Genomic DNA, 24,285 nt, shown 5'->3' with positions numbered 1-24,285 from the left:
TCTTTGGCCCTCCTAGCTCACATAACTTCTTGTCAATGGCTTTATTTCTTGATGATTCATCCCCCTCCCCACTTAAAAATGGGCATCAAGTCTTCCAATTACACCATTTAAAAAAATTGAGAGAACTAAAAGGAAGCGAGAGATAGAAAATGCTTAAAAAAGACTTCCAACACAAATGACCTTAAAAAGAAAATGGTAGACCACCTGGCAAAATATACTTTTATCAGCCTATTAATGAAGTCCATATGAATCTAAGCCTACAAGTGAAAGTATGGAAAAGAGATTACTCTAAGTAATTTAAGGGAATTTCTTTTTCCAAGAATAAGACAAAGATAATCTTCATCAACATGAGGTCCCACACTCTCCTCCAAGGTTTCCAGATGTATTCAGGGTATTCAGACACTGAAGATGAATACCCACCTTATTCTTCTTGCATCAGTCTGGGTCTTGTCCACCGAGTATCTGTTGAGGTCTCCAATTCAGGTCTTGCCCATCTTCCAATGGTTCTTCACTTCATCCTGTCTAACAGTCCTATGGCTTCCTCTACTAAATGTGAGCCACCATGAGGCACAGATAACTCTTCTGCTGCCCAGGCAGGCTGGAGGCCAGGCCTGTGAGAAGACATTCTCTACCAGGGACCTTGTCCTGCCAAGGATCCCACCACATAAGAAGCACACAGGACACCTCTGCTCTCTCACGCACGACTTCTTTGGCACTCCTCATCTGTTATACCACTCTGCTTAAGGCAGACATTGCCAAAGGGGAGGAGGGAGACAGACAGAGGCTGTTAAAGGAGAAAAACCAGAACAGCTTTCAATTCTTATCGTCATAGTGAGCCAGACTCCAGAACATATGCTAACATAGAAACTGTCTCGTTTACAAACTGCACTGCATAAGAATGGCTTAAGAAAAACTTTCTGCTATCCAGAAAAATGTTCAAACTACTGCATGATTGCACTCATTTCAAATGCTAGCAAAGTAATGCTCAAAATTCTCTAAGCTAGGCTTCAACAGTATGTGAACCAACAAGTCCCAAATGTTCAAGCTGAATTTAGAAAAGGCCGAGGAAGCAGAGATCAAATTTTCAACTACCGTTGGATCACAGAAGAAGCAAGAGAATTCCATAAAAATATCTACTTCTGCTTCACTGACTATACCAAAGCCTTTGACTGTGTGGATCACAACAAACTAGAAAATTCTTAAAGAGATGGGAATACCAGACCACCTTACCTGCCTCCTGAGAAACCTGTATGCAGGTCAAGAAGCAACAGTTAGAACTGGACATGGAGCAACACACCAGTTCCAAATCGGAAAAGGAGTACGTCAAGGCTGTATATTGTCACGCTGCTTATTTAATTTATATGCAGAGTACATCATGTGAAATGCTGGGCTGGATAAAGCACAAGCTAGAATCAAGATTGTCAGGAGAAATATCAATAACATCAGATACGCAGATGATACCACCCTTATGGCAGAAAGCAAAGAAGAACTAGAGAGCCTCTTGATGAAAGTGAAAGAGGAAAGTAAAAAAGCTGGCTTAAAACTCAACATTCAAAAAACAAAGATCATGGTATCCAATTCCATCACTTCATAGCAAATAGATGGGGAAATAGTGGAAGCAGTGACAGACTTTATTTTTGGGGGCTCCAAAATCACTGCAGATGATGACTGCAGCCATGAAATTAAAAGACACTTGCTCCTTGGAAGAAAAGCTATGACCCACCTAGACAGCATATTAAAAAGCAGAGATATTACTTTGCCTACAAGGTCCATCTATTCAAAGCTATAGTTTTCCAGTAGTCAAGTATGGATGTGAGAGTTGGACCATAAAGAAGGCTGGGCACCAGAGAATTGATGCTTTGAACTGTGGTGTTAGACAAGACTCTTGAGAGTCCCTTGGACTGCAAGGAGATCAAAACAGTCAATTCTAAAGATTCATATCAATGTATGACAAAACCCACTGGAAAAAAATAATAATAATAATAATAAAAAAAATTAAAAAAAAAAAAAAGAAAATCAACCCTAAATATTCATTGGAAGGACTGATGCTGAAGCTGAAACTCCAATACTTTGGCCACCTGATGTGAAGAACTGACTGATTAGAAAAGATCCTGATGCTGGGAACGATTGAAGGCAGGAGGAGAAGCGGGTAACAGAGGATGAAATGGTTAGAAGGCATCATCAACTCAATGGACGTGAGTTTGAGCGAGCTCCAGGAGATGATGAAGGGCAGGGAAGCCTGGCGTGCTGCAGTCCCTGGAGTCGCAAAGAGTTGGACAGGATTGAGCAACTGAACAACAACTGCTATCCAGAGTAATATTTTATATTGGTCAGTTGGCTTTATAATTATATACTCAAGAATCACTAGGAAACAACAAAGGTTGGTCTAACGCTTGGAAATAAAAAGTGGGAGAAACAGGAATTCATTAAGGGCACAGCTGTGGAAAGAAAATAAAAGTGGAGGGAGAGAGAGAAAAGCAGGACTCCCAAGAATCTCAGCAGGGAATATGACCCCCTCCCCAGGAAGGACAAATTGGCTAAAATCACGCACAGAGGATTGATCCTCTGGATTGCTGAGTCCCAGGCCTTGTATGTGTTTCTTCCCTTTTGCTTTCACAGCCTTAGAGACAGGCAAAATAAAAAGCCACAGGGATTAAACTTATCAGAAAGAGTAATTTGCTAACTGATATAAAGTTTTTGGAAATAGTGAGAAAGGTGATTTGTATTTGATAGTTTCAATAGAATATTTCTGGTGCTTTCACTCACTGAAAACCATGAAGGGGATTATACAGTAATACATACATCCTACCTATCAGACTTCTAAGACATGAATATACACACATAAACTTGGTACAAAGTGTCAGCAACATTTTTCCTGCCAACTATTTGCCACAGTGTGTGACTGTGATTGGAGAAAGAAATGGCAACCCACTCCAGTACTCTTGCCTGGAAAATCCCATGGACAGAGGAGCCTGGTAGGCTACAGTCCATGGGGTCGCAAAGAGTCGGACAAGACTGAGAAACTTCACTTCACTCATTCCATACTTTATCACTGGAGAAGGAAATGGCAACCCACTCCAATATTCTTGTCTGGAGAATCCCATGGACAGAGGAGCCTGGCAGGCCATGGTTCATAGGGTCACAGAGAGTCGGACACGCCTGAAGTGAATGAGCATGCACACACGTGATTGTCATAAAACCAGGTATTCTAACACCTGCACACACACACACTGTTCCAGATAGACCTGATAAAAGACCAGTCAAAGGCTGAGAGGCTCTTGCTTGCCACCAGTTAAATAATTACTTCTCTTTGTTCATTGATCATTTCAGAGTTTGATCCATTTACTGCACAATTTCTGCTCTCATTCAGGAAATTTACAACACCCATATAATCTCAGACCGACAGGAGGTAGGATGACTATGCTCTGCAAAGTCCTAACAGGTCTTTAATTCTTTTCAAGCAGACCATTTTCTGATTAAAAACTTGAATCTCCAGTTAAATACTCAGACGGTATCTTCAGAGAAGGACTCTGAAATGTATCCAGTGCCACTGCTATAGCTGCAGATCATTTCATTGTGGGTAGAGTTCCTTGGGGCTCAGTTAGAGGACTTTTCTTATTTTCTATACAAATACTCAAGGCCTACATTTGCACACAGTTAATTTGCATTTTTATGGGGATGAGCCCATTTTGTATGCCAAAGAGTTTTCTGTGGATTTTGCACAGGATACTTTTTTAGAATGCATTTAACATAATGAAGGATAGATTGCTAGATATTAAAGTATAGAGGTTAGTACAAAATATTTGAAAATGTGTTTCATCTAGACATATTAAGCGGAGAAATATTTTATCCTTCCTGAAAACTGAAATCTATGCAATTTGGACAGAGTATATATTTATCTAAATGAGAAAGAGAGAGAGAAAGTGTGTATGACCCAAATACTTGATTAGTTCTTTTATAAAAGAATAGCCGTTTGTAAAACTCAATAAAAAGTAATGAAGTTATACCAAATACAGGAAAAGAAATACTAAAGTTGCCACAATTCTACAACTGCTGTAGAAACTCCCTGGTGAAAGATATTTAAAATTAACCAGAAACCATCACAAGCAGCAATAATACAGAGGAAATTAGTGTGAATTCTTTCCCAAAAGGAATAGAAAAAACTGGAAAGTATGAGCATGGTTGCCATGAGGGAGCTGGAGTTTACTTTCAGTAGCATTATAGGATTAATTGTAAGAAATCATTCATTCATTTAGTCAATGTGTTGCAGGAAGGGGGACCCCTTCCAGGGCCCGAAACTGGGCTCTTGTCTAACACTCGGAAATGAATTGTCCGAGGAGACACATGCTGACAAAGCAAGAGACTTTATTGGGAAACGGCACCCGGGTGGAGAGCAGTAGGTAAGGGAACCCAGGAGAACTGCTCTCCTGCGTGGCTCGCAGCCTTGGGTTTTATGGTGATGGGATTAGTTTCTGGGTGGTCTTTGGCCAATCATTCTAATTCAGAGTCTTTTCTAGTGGCGCATGCATCGCTCAACCAAGATGGATGCTAGCGAGAGGGATTCTGGGAAGTGGACGGACACGCGGTGTCTCCTTTTGACCTTTCCCGAACTCTTCCGGTTGGTAGTGGCTTATTAGTTCTGTATTCCTTATCAGGATCTCCTGTCATAAAACAACTCATGCAAATAGTTACTATGGTGCCTGGCCAGGGTGGGTGGTTTCAATCAACAAATGTACAGAGTCTCTATCCATACAAAGCACTGTCAAGTCACTATAACATTCTCCCCGGACTAAGCCTATGGAAAATGGAAAATAACAACGAAGAACAGCCAAGGCTTTTCTTAAATTGTGGTTCTTGTGTTTGAGCCCAGTTTCCCATTAGAGAAACTCTGTAAGTAGCAGCACCTTGATATTCAAGGATCAGAAGCATCAGAATCACTGAGAAATTTCTTAGAAATGCAGTCTAAAGCCCCACCCTAGACTTATTAAATCAAAATCTATACATTAACAAGATCCCCAGGTTCTTTGTAGGCACAGTGAAGTCTGAGAAGCACTGATCTAGTGCTGTCTGCCAACATCTATAATTCAGCCAAAGCTCTATTTCAAAGCAATTAATTTCCAAAGTATAAATAATATCCCTTAAAAAAAACAACACACTTTGGTCATGCTACTCCTTGCTCAAAATCCTTCAGTAGTTTCCCAACATTCTCACTTTGGTCCTCGTGGCATTCCACAGTCTGTCTCCTGCTTTTCTTCTGACATGACACACATGGGTGTACACATGAACATCCCTCTGGAACCTGGCATCACCATCCCCAGCTGCTCTTTGCACTCCCTTTTACTGGGCATCTTTGCTCATTAAACCACCTCTACCTCAAACAAGGCTTCTCAATTTTAAGTGTCCATTAGAAACCCTTGGGAAGGATTTAAAAATCCCAATAGTCAGGCTTCACCCCAGACTGAGTTAAACAAAATTGCTAGAGGTGCAGCAGAGAGCCTGCACATTATTTTTAAAATTTCCCAGAGTGAATCCAAAATGCAACCAAGGTTGTGAACCACTGGCCTAGAAAATCTCCCTTCCTCCCCAGTTCATATTCTGAAATCCCACACATTCTTCAACACGGAGATCTAGTGCCCCATGAGTGGCTCCTGATCATCCCAACCTGTGGTTGGGATCTCTTCCTTACAACTCACTGACACCTATTTCTCAGGGCTTTTTCTTTGTAATTTGCAACATAGCAGGCACCACACAGGTGCTTACACATACTAGATGTTTCTTTTTCTATTTAAATAACAGGTTGTTCAAACTCAATTTGCCACTGAATACTGGAGAAGGACTGAAAACAAAATGCAACTCTCATGTCCCAATAAATAAACTTGCATGATACAACGGAGCATAGCAGGGAATGGGGCACTAAAAGCACACGGGAATACGGCAATTGAGGAGGGATAAGGGAGCAAGAGGAGGTGGGAGGCAGGAGGGCTCCTTCCCGATCCACATTCCCCTCACATAGTTCAGGCTGTGTCACCACACAACCTAGTCGCCCAAGTCAAGGAGACTCCTGTCCTTCACTCTCGTTTTTATTGTTTGTGTCCCTCTACTATGTAAGGTGAAGGAAGGCAGTGCATTTTGTTTTATTCACTGATGTAATCCCCCACCGTCTGGAGGAGTGTGTAGCACAGCAAATGTGACATGGATAATTTTATGTGTCAATTTGGCTGGGCCATGGGTGTCCAGATATTTGCTGGAACATTATTCTGATGGTGTCTGAGAGTATTTCTGGATTATATTAACTTTTGAATGAGTAGATTGACTAAAGACCACTGACCGCCCCAATATGAGTGTCCTGAATAGAATAAAAAGGCTGACTAAGGATTGACTTGCTCTATATACCTGTCTCCAAGCTGAGCACTAGCCATCTCCTGCCTTCGGACTCTGACTTGAACTGGTAACTCATACCATCAGCTCTCCTGGTTCTCAGGCCTTCAGACTCAGACTGGAAGTACATCATTGGCTCTCCGGGGTCTCCAGCTTCCTAATTTCAGATCTTGAGACTTCTCAGTCCCTATAATCAGGTGAGCCAGTTCATTATAGTAAACTTCTTTATATATGTGCCAACCTTTGGGCTATGTTTCTCTGGAAAATCCTAATGCACATTTTGGTACTGAGAGTGATTCCAGAAGAATAGAATGTTGAGTTTTCTGATTTGATCATAAGGTTTCTGGAATTGACTCTGATCTGACTGATGTAAAGATGCTAATGATGTTATTTCTGGTAGTAAAGAAAGCACTAGTAGTTCACAGGTGTCAATAGTTTATAGAAAAACAAAACATTCTGCATTGGATACTCTTAATCCACCCACTAAAAGATGCAAGGGGCTAAGTGACTCTGAATATTATAATTTTGGACATTTGGGGAAAACTAACAAAAAAGACAATGGTTGCTTTTAGTGTCACTGGACAAAATAGTGCAAGAAAAGGAGATCAAGGATTCTGATTCCCAACTTAAATTCTGCATTCATGCTTTAAGAGATTCTATGGGTACACTGAAGGAGTATAAAATCTCCTGTAGTCACAGGACTGGAATGGCTGCTAATCAAATGGCAAGAGGGTGAATGACAATGCAACTTGATCTCCCAGTCTCAGAGCGTCTTCTGTTAAAGCAAAAGCACTGATTGGGAAAAAATGGCATCCTATAAACTGGGCACCGAAGAGATGCTTTTAACTGTGGTGTTGAAGAAGACCCTTGAGAGTCCCTTGGACAGCAAGGAGATCCAACCAGTCAATCCTAAAGGAAATCAGTCCTGAATATTCATTGGAAGGACTGATGCTGAAGCTGAAACTCTAATACTTTGGCCACCTGATGCAAAGAGCTGACTCATTGGAAAACACCCTGATGCTGGGAAAGATTGAAGGCGAGAGGATAAGGGGATGACAGAGGATGAGATGGTTGGATGGCATCACCAACTCACTGGACATGAGTTTGACTAAGCTCCAGGAGTTGGTGATGGACAGGGAAGCCTGGCATGCTGGAGTCCATGGAGTCACAAACAGTCAGACACGACTGAGCGACTGAACTGAACTGACTGAAGCTGGGATGAGGAAAGACCCGATGAAGCTGAGAACACTGATCCCATAAAGTCTGATAAGTCTTTCTTGCTGGTGGAAGATGCTTCCTCACCGCTAGTAGTAGCAGCCTCTCCACATTCAGTATTAGTGACCCTTTGACTCACAGTGCTCTCTATCAGCCCTTCCACACCAGCCTAAGGGAATTAACCCACGATTGACTGAGGAAACTGTGCTGGACTCCTCTGAGGCCGTGGCCATGCACAACAATGCTGACTCTCCTCAGGACCCACTCCCACCATGATCTTTGCCTTTAGACATGTACCTAGACTCAAGTCTCAGCAGGTCCCTAAAAGTAAGGTACAATGTGTGACACTCTAACAGAACTACTTGAGTTTTTTGGTTAAACAGGCCAAAATCTAGGGGACATGTGTGGGAATGGATACAGAGGTTGGGGGATAATGGAGGAAGGAATATAAAATTAGATCAGGCTGAGTTTATTGAAATGGGTTCTGCATTTGATGTTGCAATTTGAGGGTTAGGAAAGGTTCTATTAATAACATTTTGTTTGTTTGGTTGGTTGAAACACAGACAAAAAGGTGGCTCACGGTGAGCAAACAGACCTGCCTTGGTTTTATGTAGAGGAAGAGATTCAAAGACTTAGGAAATATTTGTCATTTAAGACATACTCATCAGCAGGGAGATCAAACCAGTCAACCCAGAATATTCACTGGAAGGACTGATGCTGAAACTGAAGCTCCAGTATTTTGGTCATCTAATGCAAACAGATGAATCACTAGAAAAGTTCCTGATGCTGGGAAAGATTGAGGGCAGAGGAGTAGAAGGCATCAGAGGATGAGATGGCTGGACTGCATCACTGATGCAATGAACATGAACTTGGGCAAACTCTGGGAGACGGTGAGGGTCAGGAAGGTCTGGCATGCCACAGTCCATGGAGTCGCAAAGATTTGGACACAAATGGGCAACTGAACAAAAACAACAACATCTCACTTAGGGGCTCCCCAGGTAAAGAACCCACCTGCCAGTGCAGGAGACATAAGAGACTCTGGTTTGACCCCTGGGTTGGGAAGATGCCCTGGAAGACAGCACAGCAACCCACTCCAGTATTCTTGCCTGGAGAATCCCATAGAGAGAGGAGCCTAGCAGGTTACAGTCCATGGGGTTGCAAAGAGTCGGATGTGACTAAAGCAAATGAACACAAAAGCACATCTCACTTGGAGGGTCCAGAAGATATATCTCTAATCACTACCATGAAAAATACATTTGTGATCCTATTCAAGGCATCCCTGAAGAGTTTTGTGATGACTTTCCACTGTAAGCCAGACCTTCCAATGGGAACTATAGTCACTTAATTGGGAAAGGTGAATGCAATGGGAGTAGTGAGATCCGGGAGTGGCAGGGACAAACTGGCAGCAGTCACCAAGGGTAAAGTGGACATGGTTACTGTACTGCATAGCAGGGTCAAAGCAGCAATCAGAATAGTATGATTTGGGCAGATCTATGGCACTGGCTGTTTGACCATGGTGTTGCTAGAAGTGATGTACAAACAGAAAAATACTAGGCCAAATGAATTCTTATGTGAATCATATAAATAGAGGGTCACTGTCCCTCTATTGATTCCCAAGCTTGAGCCAATTTAATGACCAAGAATCTCTTGAATGAAAGAGAGGCAGTACCCTGGTATGCAGAAAAGATATCCGTAATCCAGATAACCATGATGGTGTGATCACTCACCTAGGGCCAGACATCCTGGAATGAGAAGTCAAGTGGGCCTTAGGAAGCATCACTACGAACAAAGCGAGTGGAGGTGATGGAATTCCAGTTGAGCTATTTCAAATCGTAAAAGATGATGCTGTGAAAGTGCTGCACTCAATATGCCAGCAAATCTGGAAAACCCAGCAATGGCCACAGGACTGGAAAAGGTCAGTTTTCATTCTAACCCCAAAGAAAGGCAATGCCAAAGAATGCTCAAACTACTGCACAATTTCACTCATCTCACACGCTAATAAAGTAATGCTCAAAATTCTCCAAGCCAGGTTTCAACAGTACATGAACCATAAACTTCCAGATATTCAAGCTGGATTTAGAAAAGGCAGAGGAACCACAGATCAAGTTGCCAACATCCATTGGATCATCAAAGAAGCAAAAGAGTTTAAGAAAAACATCTATTTCTGCTTTAATGACTATGCCAAAGTCTTTCACTGTGTGGATCACAACAAACTGTGGAAAATTCTTCGAGATGGGAATACCAGACAACTTTACATGCCTCCTGAGAAATCTGTATGCAGGTCAAGAAGCAACAGTTAGAACTGAACATGGAACAACAGACTGGTTCCAAATAGGAAAAGGAGTATGTCAAGGCTGTGTATTGTCACCCCGTTTATTTAACTTATATGCAGAGTACATCATGAGAAACACTGGGCTGAATGAAGCTGAAGCTGGAATCAAGATTGCCAGGAGAAATACCAATAACCTCAGATATGCAAATGATACCACCCTTCTGGCAGAAAGTGAAGAGGAACTAAAGAGCCTCTTGATGAAAGTGAAAGAGGAGAGTGAAAAAATTGGCTTAAAACTCAACATTCAGAAAACTAAGATCATGGCATCTGGTCCCATCACTTCATAGCAAATAGATGGGGAAACAGTGGAAACAATGACAGACTCTTTTTTGGGGCTCCAAAATCACTGCAGGTGGTGATTGCAGCCATGAAATTAAAAGACATTTGCTCCTTGGAAGAAAAGCTATGACCAACCTAGACAGCATATTAAAAACCAGAGACATTACATTGCCCACAAAGGTCCATCTAGTCAAGGCTATGGTTTTTCAAGTAGTCATGTATGGAAGTGAGATTTGGACTACAAAGAAAGCTGAGCACCAAAAAATTGATGCTTTTGAACTGTGGTGTTGGAGAAGACTCTTAAGAGTCCCTTGGACTGCAAGGAAATCAAGCCAGTCAATCCTAAAAGAAATCAGTCCTGAATATTCATTTGAAGGACTAATGCTGAAGCTGAAACTTCAATACTTTGGCCACCTGATGCAAAGAACTGACTCATTGGAAAAGACCCTGATGCTGGGAAAGATTGAAGGCAGGAGGAGAAGGGGATGACAGAGGATGAGATGACTGGATGGCATCACCGACATAATGGACATGAGTTTGAGCAAGCTCTGGGAGTTGGTGATGGACAGGGAAGCCTGGCGTGCTGCAGTCCATGGGGTCACAAAGAGTTGGACATGACTGAGTGACTGAACTGAACTGACCCTGGTATGCAACTACTGATCTAGCAAATGATTTTCTCTCTGTCCCTGTTAATAAAGACCACTGGAAGCTGTTTGCTCTTAGCTAGCAAGACCAGTCCTTCAGTGTCCAATGTAAGGAGTATGTCAACTCTCCAGCCCTCTGTCATAATTTAGTTTACAGGGAATCTATTGGCTTTTCCTTCCACACAGTATCTCACTGGTTCATTACATCGATGATACTATGCTAATTTGACCCAGTGAGCAAAAAGCAACAACTACTCCCAACTCATTGATAAGACACTTGTGCTAGAGGGTAGGAAGTCGAACAAAAGCTCAGGGATCTTCTACTTCACTGAAATTTCTAGGAGTACAGTAATGTGAGGTGACTGACTTTTTCTGCCTGTCTTCAAGCTAGGCATTTCTCTTCTCCTGCCTTTGGATTTGGACTGAAGGCCTGAGAAGCCAGAGAGATAGCTGAAAATATAAGTTCCAATCTAAGTCCAAGTCTCCTGCTTGCCAGCTGCAAATCTTGGGACTTCTCAGCTTTTCTAATCACATTAGCCAGTTCTCTGTAATAAATCTCTTTGTACATAAATGTATATCCTAGTAGTTCTGTTTCTCTGGGGAACACTAATACAGAGGTGTTCAGTATAAAATTGTTGAGTGAATGAATGAGTAAATGAACAGCTCCTCACTGCTACTGACTTAGTGCAAGCTTCCATTGTGTCCCACATGAATGACTTAAATTTCTTCTTAGCTTTGATAAACACACACACACACACACACACACACAGTGCTTTGAAGAACTGATCTTGTTAAACACCAGATATGATCACTGTGACCACAATTTCTCTCCAGCCTAAAATTAAATGCTCCTCATTGTCTGTCCCCAGAATTAAATAAAATTGTTTGTTTAAACAGAATAAAGTTTAGCTTCACAAACGTATTACATAAAACTTTACATAACCTAACCTTGAGATGTATTCAGTCTCACCTTTCGTACTTTTCACCCTGCCCTTTGCACTTCAAGGCCAACAAATGGCTTCCCTGTCACTTTCTCTAACACTCAACGGCCATGCTCATCTCTGTTCTTACACATAATGCCCTGACTGCTTAGAATGACTTCCTGCCCTTCATCCACCTGGAAAATTCCTTTTACTGTTCAAAACAAAGTTCAGTGACAACTCCTCCAAAAGTATCTGTCTTCTGAAAGAAGGTTAACCACTATCTTCTTAATACGGACCCTGTAGATTTATCTTATTTCCACATTCTCCTTAATTCCAACTTTTTTATACTTTTATTGGTTTATGTGAGTTGCAATCCTTTGAGCTACAAAAACCAGACTGTCATTGCTGTCTTAAACCAGTCATGATTCATCACCTGGGACTAGCAAATTAAATAAAATTGGGATTCTATAAACTGAAGAAGGGAGAGTGACTATAGAATAAGTAACCAACACATTGGTCCCTATGTCCTTCTCTCCAGTGTAAGATGATTGGTTTGAAAGCAAAAGCCATATCATTTCATCTTCTGGCCAAAGTGCATAGAATAATGCTGACTAGTGAATGTGTAGAACTGAATTCTGAAGCTCACATAGGAAAAACTCAGTTAAAACAATTACATAAGCGGCTTGAGCAAAAGCTTTTAATTTCCTTTTGCCTCAGTTTTCCTATCTGTAGAGATAATACCTGTAAACAAAGAGTGTTACCTGCCATTTCAGTAAACAAAGAATGTTGCAGCAACAAAGCCATCAGCCGCTGCAACTGCCCCTAATGGTGAACCCCGAGGAAATTCAGGATAGATAAAAATAGGATACTGGCCCTAGATAGTTAAGATGCCTACCAAAGAATGGTTTCAAGAGGCCAAGACTCTTTCACCTTACCATATATATAAAGCACTAAAGTCATTAACTTGAGATGCCTATTTTTGTGATTAGTAGTAAATCTTTTGATATTTGACTACATGTGTTTTTCCTTTCAGCAAAACCTCCTATATATCTTGACCCTCCTTTACATCTTTGCAACAGTCCCTCAGAGGATTCTGAGACAGTGTATCCCAGGATATAGTCCTTAGTAAGTCTGCCAAATAAAACATAATTCTTAACTTTTAGATTGTGCATTGTTTTTTAATCAACATACCTCTTCACTTCATAAAATTCTTTTGAAAAGTATACAATTTAAATCTAGTCATTGTTAGGATACATGAGAAAACAAAGCATAAAGACTCATCAAAAATATATAAACCACCATTTTATATCAACAAAAAGAAATTGTCACCATATGATTAATACACGAGTATTTATGGAGCACTCACATGTGGCATACTACTCATGGGATTCAGTATGCCACATGTAAGTGCTCCATAAATACGGGTGCATTAATGCTTCTGTTTTATTGTTTATACAAAAGCTTTTGACTGTGTGGATCACAGCAAACTGTGGAAAATTCTTCAAGAGATGGGAATATCAGACCACCTTATAAGCTTCTTGAGAAACCTGTATGCAGGTCAAGAAGCAACAGTTAGAACTGAACATGGAACAACAGACTGGTTCCAAATCAGGAAAGAAGTACATCAAGGCTATATATTGTCACCCTGTTTATTTAACTTATATAAAGAGTACATCTTGCAAAATGCCAGGCTGGATGAAGCACAAGCTGGAATCAAGATTGTTGGGAAAAATATAAATAACCTCATACATGCAAATGATACCACCCTAAGAGCAGAAAGCGAACAAGAACTAAAGAGCCTCTTGATGAAAGTGAAAGAGGAGAGTGAAAAAGTTGGCTTAAAACTCAACATTCAGAAAACTAAGATCATGACACCCAGTCCCATCACTTCATGGCAAATTGATGGGGAAATAATGGAAACAGTGACAGACTTTCTTTTTTTGGGCTCCAAAATCACTGCAGGTGGTGACTGTAGCCATGAAATTAAAAGACATTTGCTCCTTGGAAGAAAAGCTATGACCAACCTAGACAGCATATTATAAAGCAAAGACATTACTTTGCCAACAAAGGTCCACCTAGTCAAAGCTGTGGTTTTTCCAGTAGTCATGTATGGAAGTGAGATTTGGACTACAAAGAAAGCTGAGCACCAAAAAATTGATGCTTTTGAACTGTGGTGTTGGAGAAGACTCTTAAGAGTCCCTTGGACTGCAAGGAAATCAAGCCAGTCAATCCTAAAAGAAATCAGTCCTGAATATTCATTTGAAGGACTAATGCTGAAGCTGAAACTTCAATACTTTGGCCACCTGATGCAAAGAACTGACTCATTGGAAAAGACCCTGATGCTGGGAAAGATTGAAGGCAGGAGGAGAAGGGGATGACAGAGGATGAGATGACTGGATGGCATCACCGACATAATGGACATGAGTTTGAGCAAGCTCTGGGAGTTGGTGATGGACAGGGAAGCCTGGCGTGCTGCAGTCCATGGGGTCGCAGAGTCAGACACGACTGAGTGACTGAAGTGAACTGAACTGAACTACATGTAACAAAGAACTTATTGCTGTATTATTTACTAGGGCTGCCATAACTAAGTATCACAGATTACATGGTTTAAACAATAGAAATGCATTGTCCTACAATTCTGAAGGTTAGAAATCCAACATCAAGGTTTTGGCCGAGTTGGTTCTCTTTTTAGGTATGTGAGGGAAGGATCTTTTCTAGGTCCCTCCCCTTGGCTTGTAGAAAACCATCTTCTCCCCCTGTCTCTCTTTACGTAGTCTCCCTCAGTCTAGGTCTCGTGTCTGAATTTCCCTTTTTTATATAGATACCAGTCATACTGGATTAGAGCCCACACTAATGACCTCATATAAGCTTCATTATCTCTGTAGTCTATCTTCAGATAAGGTCACATTCAGAGGTATTTTGGGGGGGGGGGGGCTGGTTAGAAATTCAACATATGAATCTTGAGGGAGGACCCCATATTAGCCCATAAAACATGCACTGCCTCTCTTTATCTTCACAATAACCCTCAGAGGTGAATATTATTGTTATCCTCATTTCATAGCGAAGGACACAGTAAATTAATGAGGTCAAATACATTCTCCAATGATACACAGGGAATGGTGGTGTAGACTCATTCATGAACTAAGTAAATAAATTCATGAATTAGGATTATTTATAAATTATACACAGGTTTCCCTGTTGGCTCAGCAGCAAAGAATCCATTTGCAATGCAGGAGACAGAGATTTGAAGTCTGCATTGGAAAGATACCCTGGAGAAGGAAATAGCCCACTCCAGTATTCTTGCCAGGAAAATCCCATGGACAGAGGAGCCTGGTGGGTTACAGTCCATGGGGGAGTCAGACATGAACTATCGACTAAACCACCACCACAACCAGCATAAATTATCAGTCAGTTCAGTCAGTCAGTTCAGTCACTCAGTCGTGTCCAACTGACTCTTTGCGACCCCGTGAATCGCAGCACACCAGGCCTCCCTGTCCATCACCAACTCCCAGAGTTTACTCAAACTCATGCCCATCGAGTCGGTGATGCCATCCAGCCATCTCATCCTCTGTCGTCCCCTTCTCCTCCTGCCCCCAATCCGTCCCAGCATCAGGGTCTTTTCCAATGAATCAACCCTTCTCATGAGGTGGCCAAAGTATTGAAGTTTCAGCTTCAGCATCAGTCCTTCCAATGAATACCCAGGACTGATCTCCTTTAGGATGGACTGGTTGGATCTCCTTGCAGTCCGAGGAACTCTCAAAAGTCTTCTCCAACACCATAGTTCAAAAGCATCAATTTTTTGGTGCTCAGCTTTTTCACAGTCCAACTCTCACATCCATACATGACTACTGGAAAAACAATATCCTTGACCAGATGAACCTTTGTTAGCAAAGTCATGTCTCTGCTTTTTAATATGCTATCTAAGTTGGTCATAACTTTCCTTCCAAGGAGTAAGCATCTTTTAATTTCATGGCTGCAGTCACCATCTGCAGTGATTTTGGAGCCCCAAAAAATAAATTCTGACACTGTTTCCACTCTCTCCCCATGAGGTAATGGGACCAGATGCCATGATCTTAGTTTTCTGAATGTTAAGCTTTAAGCCAACTTTTTCACTCTCCTCTTTCACTTTCTTCAAGAGGCTTTTTAGTTCCTCTTCACTTTCTGCCATAAGGGTGGTGTCATCTGCATATCTGAGGTTATTGATATTTCTCCCGGCAATCTTGATTCTAGCTTGTGCTTCTTCCAGCCCAGTGTTTCTCATGATGTACTCTGCATATAAGTTAAATAAGCAGGGTGACAATACACAGCCTTGACGTACTCCTTTTCCTATATGGAGCCAGTCTGTTGTTCCATGTCCAGTTCTAACTGTTGCTTCCTGACCTGCATACAGGTTTCTCAAGAGGCAGATCAGGTGGTCTGGTATTCCCATCTCTTGAAGAATTTTCCACAGTTTATTGTGGTCCACACAGTCGAAGGCTTTGGCATAGTCAATAAAGCAGAAATAGATGTTTTTCTGGAACTCTCTTGCTTTTTCGATGATCCAGCGGATGTTGGCAATTTGATCTCTGGTTCCTCTCCCTTTTCTAAAACCAGCTTGAACATCTGGAAGTTCTCGGTTCACGTATTGCTGAAGCCTGGCTTGGAGAATTTTGAGCATTACTTTGCTAGCATGTGAGATGAGTGAAATTATGCGGTAGTTTGAGCATTCTTTGGGATTGCCTTTCTTAGGGACTGGAATGAAAACTGACCTTTTCCAGTCCTGTGGCCACTGCTGAGTTTTCCAAATTTGCTGGCATATTGAGTGCAGCACTTTCACAGCATCATCTTTCAGGATTTGAAATAGCTCAACTGGAATTCCATCACCTCCACTAGCTTTGTTCATAGTGATGCTTTCTAAGGCCCACTTGACTTCACATTCCAGAATGTCTGGCTGTAGGTGAGTGATCACACCACCTAGATTATCTGTGATTATCTGGGTCATGAAGATCTTTTTTGTATAGTTCTTCTGTGTATTCTTGCCACCTCTAATTTTGGAATATTTGCTAGCAATAGCTAAAATAGTAATTTTAGTTACAAGTTGGAAGCAAATGGCATTATACTCAGAAAGGATAAAACTATAGAGTTGGTAGTTTCCTTGGTATACACTGAGTCCTATTAGTTTATTTCATACATGTGAAAACTGAGGCCCAGATAGGTAAACTTACTTACCTAAGGTCACATAGTATGTTCACGGCAGGACTTAACTAGAATGCAGGTCTCTCAGGCTAGCATACTTACTACATTGTTCCTCTGACTCATATAGTAGAACAGTCTTTAAGAAAGCTTCATTGGACTGAGAATGCAGATACTCAGGGGCCTGTGTAAACTTTAATACTAATGAATGCATCACACTATTAATACTGCTGTTCATTCAGCAAATATTTTTGAGAATCTACCATCTACCAAAGAGAACGAACATCTCATGGTTAAAAACATGGGTCTTGGGACCATACCATTCAGACCCTGATTCTGTCGCTTACTAAGTGACCTTGGGAAATGGGTCACACTTCTTATCATTCTGACTCTTCATCTGTACAATGCTGATCATGCTAGCCCTTGACTCACAGGTTAATAATGAGAATTAAATGAGTTAATACAATGCAAAAGACTTGACAAGATGGCTGGCATATAGTAACATTCAGCCAAATGTTAGTTCTTAGATATTATTCTGTGCCAAAGATGGTGCTAGGCATTGGAGATATACATGTTAAAAACAAATACAAGGGTGGACAAACCAGTACATAGAAATTTCACTAGAGATTGATCAACATAACATTACAGGCATGTATCAGATGCTGTCAGAGTCCTTTTGAGACAGGCTGGGACCTGGTACCCTTTGCTGCAATAAATAATGCTTGCACCTGAACAAACATCTCCTCAATCAATAAAATACAAACAAACTGTAAGAGACTAAAAACAACCATGTGCACGCACAGTTGGGGCAAATTATGCACAAGATACAAAAAAAGAAAAAAAAACAGAAAGCCTAACTGCCAGTTCTGAAGAGCCAGGAGCAAAAGTAGGAACTTGGGAGCAAAAGCAGGGTACTATGTGTGCCCCCTCCATTCAACACCACCAAAGGGGAGGGCAAATCACTTCAGCCATCCCTCCACCAGAACCCCTGGACACATCCCTACCTTCACCCCATATAAGGAATCAGCTTGCCCCTCCTTTGGGAACAAGCATGGGAAACTGTTACTTGTTTTTACTCCCCACTGCTACAACAGGGCCCCCAATAAAGCCTTGCCTAAATTTCCTTTCTAGCCTCTCATCAATTTCTTTTGACTGGGGAAGGCCAACAGCCCTGGTCAGTATCACTTTAACTAATCTGGACAAACTCTAGTATATCATATCATATACTGGGGTTAATTGATTAATTTGGTAAGACATCAGAAAAGTATCTCTGGTTAAAATTTTGCATTCTTCAATTAATTATTCTGGGCTGGTGAAGGAATGCTGCCCAAAGGAGTTATCACTTGAGCTCTGTCTATAAATTAGGTAGATAAAGAAAAGATAGGAGCATTCCAGGGAGAGAAGAGAAGGATTTTAAAGAATCTTGTCGGGGAGAGGTTGGAGGAAGAGCAGAAGACAAAGGTGGGGAAGCAAACTGCCCTTACATAACAGAAGCCTGTGCCAAGGTATTGGGGATTTAGCTTGACAAAATGAAAAGCCTATATAGGATTTTAAACAGGAAACTAAGGTGATCACATTGTGGTTTAAGATCTATTGGCCTCACTTTCCACTGGTCTCACTACTACACTCCCAGTCAAATAACCCCGTTAGATGTTTTAGATATTAGATATTGAAGGGATTTGTCCTTTCTAGTTCCAAAATTTCCTTTACCCTGTAACAAATCTCTGTAGATCTCAACACTAAGAAACTTCATATTCATTTGGAGATAATGCAAGCGGAATGGTTAATGGTACATTCTATGACAATCTGTTACCAAGACAGCTTAATATAGTAAAGAAAACCCATTTTAATATCAGACACCCAAATTGAAAATTCCTGTCCTCATTATAAAACATGGCCTGAACAATATACAACAGTGTTACAGATCATCGTCAGCAGCACTAGCCTGGTGCTTTTGTTTTTGTTTTGTTTTTTTTTTTTTAATTTATTATTTTTTTTTTCCAGTGGGTTTTGTCATACATTGATATGAATCAGCCATGGATTTACATGTACTCCCAATCCCGATCCCCCCTCCCAACTCCCTCTCCACCCGATTCCTCTGGGTCTTCCCAGTGCACCAGGCCGGAGCACTTGTCTCGTGCATCCCACCTGGGCTGGTGATCTGTTTCACCATAGATAGTATACATGCTGTTCTTTTGAAATATCCCACCCTCACATTCTCCCACAAAGTTCAAAAGTCTGTTCTGTATTTCTGTGTCTCTTTTTCTGTTCTGCATATAGGGTTATCGTTATCACCTTTCTAAATTCCATATATATGTGTTAGTATGCTGTAATGTTCTTTGTCTTTCTGGCTTACTTCACTCTGTATAAGGGGCTCCAGCTTCATCCATCTCATTAGGACTGGTTCAAATGAATTCTTTTTAATGGCTGAGTAATATTCCATGGTGTATATGTACCACAGCTTCCTTATCCATTCATCTGCTGATGGGCATCTAGGTTGCTTCCATGTCCTGGCTATTATAAACAGTGCTGCGATGAACAGTGGGGTGCACGTGTCTCTTTCAGATCTGGTTTCCTCAGTGTGTATGCCCAGAAGTGGGATTGCTGGGTCATATGGCAGTTCTATTTCCAGTTTTTTAAGGAATCTCCACACTGTTTTCCATAGCGGCTGTACTAGTTTGCATTCCCACCAACAGTGTAAGAGGGTTCCCTTTTCTCCACACCCTCTCCAGCATTTACTGCTTGTAGACTTTTGGATAGCAGCCATCCTGACTGGTGTGTAATGGTACCTCATTGTGGTTTTGATTTGCATTTCTCTAATAATGAGTGATGTTGAGCATCTTTTCATGTGTTTTTTAGCCATCTGTATGTCTTCTTTGGAGAAATGTCTGTTTAGTTCTTTGGCCCATTTTTTGATTGGGTCATTAATTTTTCTGGAATTGAGCTTCAGGAGTTGCTTGTATATTTTTGAGATTAATCCTTTGTCTGTTTCTTCATTTGCTATTATTTTCTCCCAATCTGAGGGCTGTCTTTTCACCTTACTTATAGTTTCCTTTGTAGTGCAAAAGCTTTTGAGTTTCATTAGGTCCCATTTGTTTAGTTTTGCTTTTATTTCCAATATTCTGGGAGGTGGGTCATAGAGGATCTGGCTTTGATTTATGTCGGAGAGTGTTTTGCCTATGTTCTCCTCTAGGAGTTTTATAGTTTCTGGTCTTACATTTAGATCTTTAATCCATTTTGAGTTTATTTTGGTGTATGGTGTTAGAAAGTGTTCTAGTTTCATTCTTTTACAAGTGGTTGACCAGTTTTCCCAGCACCACTTGTTAAAGAGGTTGTCTTTTTTCCATTGTATATCCTTGCCTCCTTTGTCAAAGATAAGGTGTCCATAGGTTCGTGGATTTATCTCTGGGCTTTCTATTCTGTTCCATTGATCTATATTTCTGTCTTTGTGCCAGTACCATACTGTCTTGATGACTGTGGCTTTGTAGTAGAGTCTGAAGTCAGGCAGGTTGATTCCTCCAGCTCCATTCTTCTTTCTCAAGATTACTTTGGCTATTCGAGGTTTTTTGTATTTCCATACAAATTGTGAAATTCTTTGGTCTAGTTCTGTGAAAAATACCGTTGGTAGCTTGATAGGGATTGCATTGAATCTATAGACTGCTTTGGGTAGAATAGCCATTTTGACAATATTAATTCTTCCAATCCATGAACACAGTATGTTTCTCCATCTGTTTGTGTCCTCTTTGATTTCTTTCATCAGTGTTTTATAGTTTTCTATGTATAGGTCCTTTGTTTCTTTAGGTAGATATACTCCTAAGTATTTTATTCTTTTTGTTGCAATGGTGAATGGTATTGTTTCCTTAATTTCTCTGTCTGTTTTTTCATTGTTAGTATATAGGAATGCAAGGGATTTCTGTGTGTTAATTTTATATCCTGCAACTTTACTATATTCATTGATTAGCTCTAGTAATTTTCTGGTAGAGTCTTTAGGGTTTTCTATGTAGAGGATCAAGTCATCTGCAAACAGTGAGAGTTTTACTTCTTCTTTTCCTATCTGGATTCCTTTTACTTCTTTTTCTGCTCTGATTGCTGTGGCCAGAACTTCCAACACTATGTTGAATAGTAGTGGTGAGAGTGGGCACCCTTGTCTTGTTCCTGATTTCAGGGGAAATGCCTTCAATTTTTCACCATTTAGGGTGATGCTTGCTGTGGGTTTGTCATATATAGCTTTTATTATGTTGAGGTATGTTCCTTCTATTCCTGCTTTTTGGAGAGTTTTAATCATAAATGAGTGTTGAATTTTGTCAAAGGCTTTCTCTGCATCTATTGAGATAATCATATGGCTTTTATCTTTCAATTTGTTAATGTGGTGTATTACATTGATTGATTTGCAGATATTAAAGAATCCTTGCATTCCTGGGATAAAGCCCATTTGGTCATGGTGTATGATTTTTTTAATATGTTGTTGGATTCTGTTTGCTAGAATTTTGTTAAGGATTTTTGCATCTATGTTCATCAGTGATATTGGCCTGTAGTTTTCTTTTTTTGTGGCATCTTTGTCTGGTTTTGGAATTAGGGTGATGGTGGCCTCATAGAATGAGTTTGGAAGCTTACCTTCTTCTGCAATTTTCTGGAAGAGTTTGAGTAAGATAGGTGTTAGCTCTTCTCTAAATTTTTGGTAGAATTCAGCTGTGAAGCCATCTGGTCCTGGGCTTTTGTTTGCTGGAAGATTTTTGATGACAGTTTCGATTTCCTTGCTTGTGATGGGTCTGTTAAGATCTTCTATTTCTTCCTGGTTCAGTTTTGGAAAGTTAAACTTTTCTAAGAATTTGTCCATTTCATCCAAGTTGTCCATTTTATTGGCATAGAGCTGCTGGTAGTAGTCTCTTATGATCCTTTGTATTTCAGTGTTGTCTGTTGTGATCTCTCCATTTTCATTTCTAATTTTGTTAATTTGGTTTTTCTCTCTTTGTTTCTTAATGAGTCTTGCTAATGGTTTGTCAATTTTGTTTATTTTTTCAAAAAACCAGCTTTTAGCTTTGTTGATTTTTGCTATGGTCTCTTTAGTTTCTTTTGCATTTATTTCTGCCCTGATTTTTAAGATTTCTTTCCTTCTGCTAACTCTCGGGTTCTTCATTTCTTCCTTCTCTAATTGCTTTAGGTGTAGAGTTAGGTTATTTATTTGGTTTTTTTCCTGTTTCTTGATGTAAGCCTGTAATGCTATGAACCTTCCCCTTAGCACTGCTTTTACAGTGTCCCATAGGTTTTGGGTTGTTGTGTTTTCATTTTCATTCATTTCTATACATATTTTGATTTCTTTTTTGATTTCTTCTATGATTTGTTGGTTATTCAGAAGCATGTTATTTAGCCTCCATATGTTTGAAGTTTTAACAATTTTTTCCCTGTAATTGAGATCTAATCTTACTGCACTGTGGTCAGAAAAGATGACTGGAATGATTTCAATTTTTTTGAATTTTCCAAGACCAGATTTATGGCCCAGGATGTGATCTATTCTGGAGAATGTTCCGTGTGCACTTGAGAAAAAGGTGAAGTTGATTGTTTTGGGGTGAAATGTCCTATAGATATCAATTAGGTCTAGCTGGTCCATTGTGTCATTTAAGGTTTGTGTTTCCTTGTTAATTTTCTGTTTAGTTGATCTATCCATAGTTGTGAGTGGGGTATTAAAGTCTCCCACTATTATTGTGTTACTATTAATTTCCTCTTTCATACTCGTTAGCGTTTGCCGTTCATATTGCGGTGCTCCTATGTTGGGTGCATATATATTTATAATTGTTATATCTTCTTTTTTGATTGATCCTTTGATCATTATGTAGTGTCCTTCTTTGTCTCTTTTCACTTCCTTTATTTGAAAGTCTATTTTATCTGATATGAGTATTGCGACTCCTGCTTTCTTTTGGTCTCCGTTTGCATGAAATATTTTTTTCCAGCCCTTCACTTTTAGTCTGTATGTGTCTCTTGTTTTGAGGTGGGTCTCTTGTAGACAGCATATATAGGGGTCTTGGTTTTGTATCCATTCAGCCAATCTTTGTCTTTTGGTTGGGGCATTCAACCCATTTACATTTAGGGTAATTATTGATAGGTGTGGTCCTGTTGCCATTTACTTTGTTGTTTTGGGTTCACGTTTATACAACCTTTCTGCATTTCCTGTCTAGAGAAGATCCTTTAGCATTTGTTGAAGAGCTGGTTTGGTGGTGCTGAATTCTCTCAGCTTTTGCTTATCTGTAAAGCTTTTGAATTCTCCTTCATATCTGAATGAGATCCTTGCTGGATACAGTAATCTAGGTTGTAGGTTATTCTCTTTCATTACTTTCAGTACGTCCTGCCATTCCCTTCTGGCCTGGAGGGTTTCTATTGATAGATCAGCTGTTATCCTTATGGGAATCCCTCTGTGTGTTATTTGTTGTTTTTCCCTTGCTGCTTTTAATATTTGTTCTTTGTGTTTGATCTTTGTTAATTTGATTAATATGTGTCTTGGGGTGTTTCGCCTTGGGTTTCTCCTGTTTGGGACTCTCTGGGTTTCTTGGATTTGGGTGGCTATTTCCTTCCCCATTTTAGGGAAGTTTTCAGCTATTATCTCCTCGAGTATTTTCTCATGGCCTTTCTTTTTGTCTTCTTCTTCTGGAACTCCTATGATTCGAATGTTGGGGCATTTCACAGTGTCCCAGAGGTCCCTGAGGTTGTCCTCATTTCTTTTGATCCTTTTTTCTTTTTTCCTCTCTGCTTCATTTATTTCCACCATTTTATCTTCTACCTCACTTATCCTATCTTCTGCCTCTGTTATTCTACTCTTGGTTCCCTCCAAAGTGTTTTTGATCTCATTCATTGCATTATTCATTTGTAATTGACTCTTTTTTATTTCTTCTAGGTCTTTATTAAACAGTTCTTGAATCTTATCAATCTTTGTTTCCAGGCTATTTATCTGTAACTCCATTTTGTTTTCAAGATTTTGGATCATTTTTATTATCATTATTCTAAATTCTTTTTCAGGTAGATTCCCTATCTCCTCCTCTTTTGTTTGACTTGGTGGGCATTTTTCATGTTCCTTTACCTGTTGGGTATTTCTTTGCCTTTTCATCTTGTTTAGATTGCTGTATCTGGAGTGGGCTTTCTGTATTCTGGAGGTCTGTGGTTCCTTTTTGTTGTGGAGGATTAACCCAGTGGGTGGGATTAGACGATTGGCTTGTCGAGATTTCCTGGTTAGGGAAGCTTGCGTCAGTGTTCTGGTGCGTGGAGCTTGATTTCTTCTCTTTGGAGAGCAATGGAGTGCCCAGTAATGAGTTTTGAGATGGGTCTATGTGTTAGGTGTGACCTTGGGCAGCCT

This window comes from Dama dama, chromosome 12, assembly GCF_033118175.1.
Source record: "Dama dama isolate Ldn47 chromosome 12, ASM3311817v1, whole genome shotgun sequence".
In the NCBI taxonomy this organism is placed as follows: domain Eukaryota; kingdom Metazoa; phylum Chordata; class Mammalia; order Artiodactyla; family Cervidae; genus Dama; species Dama dama.
This window is presented reverse-complemented; position numbering follows the sequence as displayed.